This window comes from Piliocolobus tephrosceles, chromosome 12, assembly GCF_002776525.5.
Source record: "Piliocolobus tephrosceles isolate RC106 chromosome 12, ASM277652v3, whole genome shotgun sequence".
Lineage (NCBI taxonomy): Eukaryota > Metazoa > Chordata > Mammalia > Primates > Cercopithecidae > Piliocolobus > Piliocolobus tephrosceles.
The window spans coordinates 73,840,991-73,849,422 of NC_045445.1; the positions used below are offsets into that span (position 1 = coordinate 73,840,991).

At 39.7% G+C, this 8,432-nt stretch overlaps 1 protein-coding gene across 2 annotated transcripts in view; it reads right to left on the reverse strand.

The window, feature by feature from the left end:
- Positions 1-5,607, reverse strand: part of TBX22 (T-box transcription factor 22) — a 17,008-nt gene extending 11,401 nt beyond the window's left edge. For both annotated transcript variants that reach the window (XM_023202845.2, XM_023202844.2), the window contains exon 1: positions 5,473-5,607. The gene's annotated coding sequence lies outside the window, so the exon portion shown is untranslated. The remainder of the gene's footprint in view (positions 1-5,472) is intronic.
- Between the last annotated feature and the right edge of the window lie 2,825 nt (positions 5,608-8,432).

The window sequence follows — 8,432 nt, forward strand, 5'->3', positions numbered from 1 at the left end:
TCTATCTATCTATCTATCTATCTATCTATCTATCTATCTATCTATCTCTATCATCTATCCATCATCTATCTATCTATATTTCATTTATTGCATGCTCTTAGCTAAAATACACAACTCAAAAACAGAAAAGTCGAGTTTATTTGTTAATTTTGGAGTGCAATTTACCATGTAATATTTGTGTTAGTATCTCCTAATACAGGCATTTTCTTGCCTTTAACCTTAGCTCACTTTATTGTTAAAAGGCAGGACATTACCTTGTATAGAAAGGGACAACTTTGCTTGGTATCTTATTTTTAAATAGATTTTTGTAAAAATAAGGCAAAAGATGTTTGTTGCAATGTCTGTGCTAGTATTTTAGACTACCTAACATATGATGTGATATTTTGAAATTGAGAAAATAGCATATCTTGGGTGTAAGTTTATTTCTCAGAAGAAACTTCTTTCTTAATATTTATTACATGCATGTAATTTAGTCATCCAGAATTTTTTATTTTTTAATCTGAACTTTTTCCATTCCCATTTCTGTATATATCTGTTGACATCACTGGGAGATATGTAGCTAAGCTCTCCCTTGTATGTAATAGACTAAAGTATAGTTAGTTCCTGTTAACTTGTATCTGAGGGGGAAAATATTGCATTATCTCATAACTAACTTTGCAATCTGGTCAGCTGCTGAAGCACTGAGTTGTCAGGTATTGGGGGCCTGAGGCACATATACTAATGCCAGCAATTCATTCTCCACACCTGGAAGTCTCTTTGGGACATCTCTATCTTTCATCCATGAACACCCATAAACCTTTATAAGAGACTCTTCAACAATGGAGGGGCAGCAAAACGTGGAGATTTCTGAGACCCACAGGGGCCCACAATAGAAAGAAAAATATGTTTTTTAAGTTTGATAATAGGACAATCCTTACAGTAAAATGTTGGTTTTGAATTGTCCACTCCCCGTGATTAAGACATTTTGGCATAGTTCCAAGCTTGTAGAACATGAATATGAAATAAGTTACTCGTGGCCATTTTTTTTTTTTTTCCATTACTTGGGAAAGACCTCCTTAGAATGAACACTCTAATGAACACTCTAATGAAAGCAGAGTCAGGAAATGTAATCAGCTTCCCCACAACATCATTTGAGTACCTGAATTCAACTTTGCCTGCGCTAGCTAAGTTACATGAAGAAATAAATTATCTTTGTTTGTTTAAGTGAGCTTCAGCTGGATTTCCTTTACTTGTAGACAAAAGAATCTTGACAAATACACTCATCTTTATAAAAACTTGGAAGATCACCTTCTTCTTCTTGTTTACTTTCTTCCTTTCCTCTTCTTTCTCCTTTGTCAATACTACTGGTTATGAGAATAGGAAAATTATATGCTATTGACTAAATTTTACTTTCTACATGAATTCTTCAGGCTATGATAATAAATAGGAATAAGGCTTAAGCAGTACACCACGTAAGAAGACAGACTTTGGATTCAGACTGACCTGATTCAAATTCTGACTCTACTTTCTATCTGAATGACCTTACACAAGTCTTTTATTTTTTGCATTCAGTTCTTTAACAATTTAAAGCTATTATTTGTAACACTTTTATCATATAGTATGTTTCTGTAAGTGTGTGTATATATCTGAGGGTTTAGTAAAAAAGAAAAAAAACATGCAAACCGCTTAGGACAAAGCCTGGAACATAGTAAGCACTCACAGATGTTTTCAAAATTAAAGAGATGATGGGAGTTAATTTCAAGAATGTGCTAATCTTTCTATCAACTATACAGCTATGAATCCTTTGAGGCAAAACATTCGAAGGGGAAAACTTTGGGATCAACATTGGAACCACCAACTTTTGGTTAAATCCTAAAGCAGATTCAAAAGGTTGAAAGTCTTTAGGGAAGCCAACTTTCTTAAAGAAATTCAAATACTATTTTAATAAATAAAATTAGTGAATTAAACCAGAAGATTGCATTTGAATTTCAGAAATCCATATGAAACATGTCTTCTAGAATACATGATCTGTTTTTATCAATTTTATCCTTGGAAATATATCTTTGGTATTTGCCAATGCAATGTAAGTGTATGTTCTTATATGGTTAGATAAAATATGTTAATGACAAGACCCTAACTCATAGGTGTGTTTTTACTTCAGGAAATTGAGGGACATGGCCTAATTAACATTGAAGTAATTCTCACACTGAATCCCTCAACTTCTGGTTGGCTTAATTCAATATAATCTCTCAAGAAGACTATGCTTTTATTCATCTACTCACTGAGTCATGCACGTCAAACTTTGTTACTCTTGCTCCTCGGTAGAGTAGGGGAAGAAAAAGTAGAGATACAAATTCTTATCTGTGTTCACTGTGTTCTTCTCATGAGGAGGACTGGAAGCGAAATGCTTATGCTTGCAAAAACTTTAGCTACAGGAAAATGTATTCTGTTGAATTTAATCGTGTGTTCATACTGCTATCAAATGGTGAAGGCCTTCCTATGATAATAATTACAACATTAGGCTTCAGTTCATTGTATTTCTCATTCTAACGGAAGTATATCAAAAGCATACAACTACATTTTCTTATTTCTTCACTGGATTAATAACTTAAGGTCGATAGAATTTTTTAAAATTTCCTAGGAAATTTGTCCCCAGAATTATGGGGACAGTTTTGTACTTGGCTAATTTTGAGCAGGATAAATGAATAAATGAAAAAGATAAAGCCTTTTTGAAAGTCCGAATGTTAACTACCCTGTAGTGATTCTAGTACTTGCCAGAAGAGGCATTGTATGGTCACCTTTCAGCTGCCTTTGACTTCCTGGAGCAGTGAAAATAATAAATAATTGTAAATGCATCCTTTCTCTTTTAGTCCTCAAACGCTCTCCATTAAAACATTGAACTTAAGGCCAGGTATATGGGTTCACACTTGTAATCCCAGTGCTTCGGGAGGCTGAGGGAAAAGGATAGCTTGAGTCCAGGAGTTCTAGACCATCCTAAGCAACATAGAAGATCCTGTCTCTATAAAGCATAACAAACAAAATTAAAGAAACACACACACACACACACACACACACACACAAAACAACACCAAACTAGAGTCAAACCCAGTCCTTTTCTATGTTACCTCTCTGGTGCTCCATTGGAACTTGCACAGTCATATATTAACTGAAGGCTCAATCAGGATTGCTGGACATAATATTTTTTCATGGGTTGAATTTGTGGTATGTGAATTTTAGGTTAGGTCATTTTAACTTGGGTATACTTGGGTATTATGTCTTATACATTTCTTTTACTTACTCCATCCCCATGTTTCCTCTTTCCTCTTTCCTTTTCTCTCTCTCTCTCTCTTTTTTTTTTTTTTCATGCTGCCTTTTTTTTGTTTGTTTGTTTTTTGAGACAGAGTCTCACTCTGTTGCCCAGGCTGGAGTGCAATGGTATGATCTCGGCTCACTGCAACCTCTGCCTCCCGGGTTCAGGTGATTCTGCTGCCTCAGCCTCCTAAGTAGATGGGATTACAGGCACATGCCACCATGCCCGACTAATTTTCGTATTTTTAGTAGAGACGGGGTTTTACCATGTTGGCCAGGCTGGTCTTGAACTCCTGACCTAGGGTGATCCCCCTGCCTTGACCTTCCAAAGTGCTGGGATTAGCCTTGAACTGCTGCTGGCCTCATGCTGCCTTTTTAAAAAGGAGGATGAGAGTCAGAGTTACCTCCAAATATGCGATATGCATCAGCCCCAAAGAAAGTGGGCTAGGATTTGAAAAATGACTGCAGGTTCCAGTTTGAAATTTTAAAATAGATAATTCAGACATGTAGCAAAATATCACTGGCTCAGATCACTTGAACAAGGATATGCCAAGTTTATTGCATCAATGAAGTTTTGAAAAAAAAATACCATTTATGAAGAATGATTTTATCTTCCTAAAACCAGTGAACTGCTTGCTTTACACCCTCTTCCCCTACACACGCTTTCTCACCAAATGACTCCATGCAGTCCTCAGATCAGTGAGTCATTATCTGGCTTTGCCTAATTTGGGCAACCATGAGCCCAACAGAAGTAAATCCTTCTGTTAAGAAAGAAATCATCCTGAACTCCATTGGGCCCACCAAATCTTATGCTAATCTTTTCACTATTTACTTACTCCTGGTTATTTACAATATATTTTCCTCTTCTTACCTTGGCACCCTACCCCATCATTCCTAGGGCATGTGAATAAGGTACTAAAGGCTTCTTTCCATATTCTCATAATTATCTGTATTTAATCAGGGCTTTTCAATGCCTAACAACCACAGATGTACTGACAGTCAGAAGTATTTGGCTGAGGGATTTTCCCTAAGTCTATCAAAACACCAAATATAGGCAAACACTTATACTGCCTGTGCTTGAAGCCAATCTACACCTTCTTTCATACACTGTCTTCCTTCCCAGGGTCCCCACATTAACATTACTGGACAAAATCTGCTCCTTCATGAAGTAAATGTTTGTAGAGTTAGTAAATCCTGATCGATGCTCCAAGGGGCAAAAGCGAAGGCTTTAATAATTAAGAAATAAAGACAAATTTTAAAAAAATACAAAAGAGAAATCACAGAAAACAATAAGGTATCCATGGGGATAAGTCTGCTGAACTGAAGCAAAGCAACCATACCACCCTACAGCAAACTCCCTGACATGCCTTTCATATTGCTTTCTGTAGTCTCCTTCTCTAGTTTGAAGCGGTGTGTGTGTGTGTGGTATGCGTGCTTGTGTGTTTGTGTTACAATGCAGTATATGAACTCAAGCTCTGGTGAGAAAAATCAGGAATAAGTAAAATAAAACCATTTCTTTTGGCACACTTTGATGTTCCCTCTCTCACACCAATGCCCATGCTTTGGGACTTCAGATCTCCTCCTGAAATCAAGTGACTGCAAAGAGGATCCAATAATCCTGCTGCCTCTGTGATCTAGAGCTCCTTGGGGAAGAGCCTCTTTAGAAAGTACCACTGCTTAGAGCACTTGGCTAGGGCTACTTTTCAGTGTTAGACACCTGCCACTCAGCTCAGTGGCTACCATGTTGGCTTCAGTCCTCACCTTCCAGGAGGCACTCCCGTCCCTTCACCTTGCTCCCTAGCTCTCTAAACAAGATCTGTGAGCCCTAATGCATAGTATCCTGGGCCTGGGAGCCTGCTGGCAGCATTGCTACCTAGGAGAGGGACTATTGCTAGATTCTTTGTGTATTACAGCATACTCTCAACCTAATGGACAAGTCTAGCCTTCACTAATTTTAAGGAGCACTAACATTCTCCTTTCAGTCCCCCGAGAGGTAGTGATTGCAAGATCTCTGTCACAAAACCCCAGCTGATGAAAGATGAAACTGACAATTATCACTTGGACTTTCCTAATGTTAGGGACTTGGTTAGTCATAGTTAACAGGAGAGGCAGAGGCTGAGGAGAATCCCTGTGCCAATGTTCCCCTAAAACCTATAACAGGATCAGTAAGGCAGAGGTATTTACCTGGAAGGCAAGAAGCAGTGTGTTGCTGTGTCAAGAGGCCAGGCCAGCCCAGTGATTCTGAAGTCAAGTCTCAGTCAGAGCTCATTCACTCTGCATATGCCTGCAGCAGCTCTTCTCAAGAGCCCAGAGAAGAGTGGACTAGAGCCAGAGCACAAGAGAACGTGGTGTTCTGGCCCTCAGCTGTGGGAGAGGCACTTGCTACTTCCGGGGTTGGACTCCAGCAACTTCTCCCACAGAAGACCTGCTTTTACTCAAGGCTGGCCATGAAGTCACAATGACAGTCTGTGATTTTAGCTTTCAGAGCCTCAAGGCTGCAGGCACCATGCATCCTACCTCAGCCTCCCTGTTGTAACCATACCTGGTTGCATCCTGCTCTGAGCTACAGGATAATGCACTTGGAGAAAAATGCCTTTGAACCAGAAGTGGATTGACTTTACAAGTCTAGTCAGCTCATTTCCATGCCCAGCAGGAGCACTTGCAGTTGGAAAACACTTTTCAATCCTCAATCAACAACAGTAGCTCAGAAGCTCCACCCAAGGGGCTCAGCTCTGGAGTCATCCACTAAGGGACCCATTCAGCCTCAGGCAGTGATTCCCAGGCAGTGTAGAGGCTCTCAGTGGCCAGGATCCCTCTCTCAGTTCACAAGCGCCACATAAACAAAACTTTACGTCTCCCAAAGGAAAGATCCAACACACACACACACACACACACACACACACACACACACACACACACAATTTAATGCACAGCGAATTCCAGAAATGCCTTGGCTGACACATTTTTCTGCTGCAAAATAGAACACGTTTGATTTTTAGTTGTTGGTTTATTTCTCCAGAGCAACTCAGAGAGAATCGAAAGGGGCTTAAGGCCCTAAGCCAGAAGACTTTACTAGCAATAAATAAGTGATCCATAGGTCCTTGAAAAATCAATGCTTATTTTATCCTCTAGCGAAGAGGCTCTCAGAGAAGAGAAGACAGGTTCCAGATTAGTGTGGTTTAACTGGACGAATTCTATAGCTTTTAAATTTATTTTCTCCATTGCAGAGGGTGCCATACCTTTCAAATAATGCAGGAAATCCCAGCTAACCCCCCTCATTGGGCTACCACACCACAGGGTCATGGATAACTAGGAAGGACCCAGGGGATTCCCCAAATAAAATCCCTGAAGCAGATAATGCCTGTTATAACCCTGCCTGAAAAACCAGAGGCCAAGGAGGACCACACGTTTCTTATCAATATTGAATGTCAAATAGTGAAGGTGATATTTCTGATGGGTTTATAAATGCATTCCGGTGTTCCCGAGATTTCCAACTCACAGTCAACCACACCTAAACCCAAGGGTTTATTTATTTTTTTATTTTATTTTATTTTATTTTATTTTATTTTATTTTACTATTTCATGTGAAAGTTTTAAATGTCTGAAGAGGACTGCAGTCTCTCTAAAGTATTTTTCCTGGCAAATATTTTCCCTTCTCTCAAGAAAAGTGAAATAGTGATTACATTTTATTTTATTTTATTTTTTTACTTTCCCCTTTACTTTATCTTGATTTTTAAGCTAAAAAATGTCAAGGTAATGAGTTTCAGCCATTTTTGAAGATAACTCAGAAACAGGATTTTCAAAGAATCTTTCTACACCCCCTGAAAGAAGAATGTGTTTGTGTCTTCACGCTCCTGTGTGTGTGTTTAGGGAGAGAAGATTGCAAATAAGAACAGCATGTGAGCCCATCCATAGAACTACATGCATTTTGAAACATGACAAATCTGTTTCTGTTCCTCATTTAATGTCAGGAAATGTGTTTCCTGTCGTAATTGGGGCTATTCACTTTTGGTGATATTTAAAACGGGCCAAACAGAGTCAAGGTGATGTTTGGTTAACCACGAAGGAAATGGCTTTTGATCAGGCAGGCAATTACTAACCAAATTTGGTAACTTCCCAAGCACAACAAAGGAATTTGTTAACTATTTTTCTTCTACAGTAATGTGCAAGGCAATTATTTATGAATGAAAGAGAGTTTTCCGTGCTGGTGAGCAATAGGCAGTGGGGAGTGAGCCACCAGGACTAGACTCTCATCACAAAACATCATTTCGAAACTCAGGGCGGGAGGGAGTGTCCTTTTTGTGTCGCTCTGTGTGTATATGCCAGAAGGAGGCTAAGTGCAAGTGCCAGCATAATCCTGAGGTGGCGAGGTCTCAGCGTGCTGTAACAGAAGAGGCTTGTGGCTATGTCATAAACAATCCTATCCAGGCAACTCAGGAAACAGTGTCTTTCTTCCCTTCTCAACTCTCCTCTGTGAGCTCTGTAGTGCTCCGTTTCAGGGCCCTGGCAGTCGGGGAATACTTCACTTCTGGCTTTTGGGGTGAGGGCTTTTGAGAGACCAGGCTCTAACGCTCTGCAGAACCAGGTAGCTAGCCAGGGACAAGTGTTGCCAAAAACTAAATTCAACATGATTACATGTGAAGTGCTAGATGTATACTGCCTGGGTAGACGCAGCAGTGGCGGTCTTCTGGGGGCAAATTTTGGCATTCCAAAGAGGCTCATCTTTTCTCATGACCTTAGCAGGTGTACTCAATTCTCGGCGGCTCCTACAAAGTCGTACCCAAGGAAGCAGTCCAATAGAAGAGAAAAAAGGCTTGGCTTCTCAAGATTCTGGATATTTTTTTTTTTTTTTATATTTTAATTTTTAGGGTACATGTGCATAGCGCGCAGGTTTGTTACATATGTATACTTGTGCCATGTTGGTGTGCTGCACCCATCAGCTCGTCAGCACCCATCAATTCATCATTTATATCAGGTATAACTCCCAATGCAATGCAATCCCTCCCCCCTCCCCCCTCCCCATGATAGGCCCCAGTGTGTGATGTTCCCCTTCCCGAGTCCAAGTGATCTCATTGTTCAGTTCCCACCTATGAATGAGAACATGCAGTGTTTGGTTTTCTCTTCTTGTGATAGTTTGCTAAGAA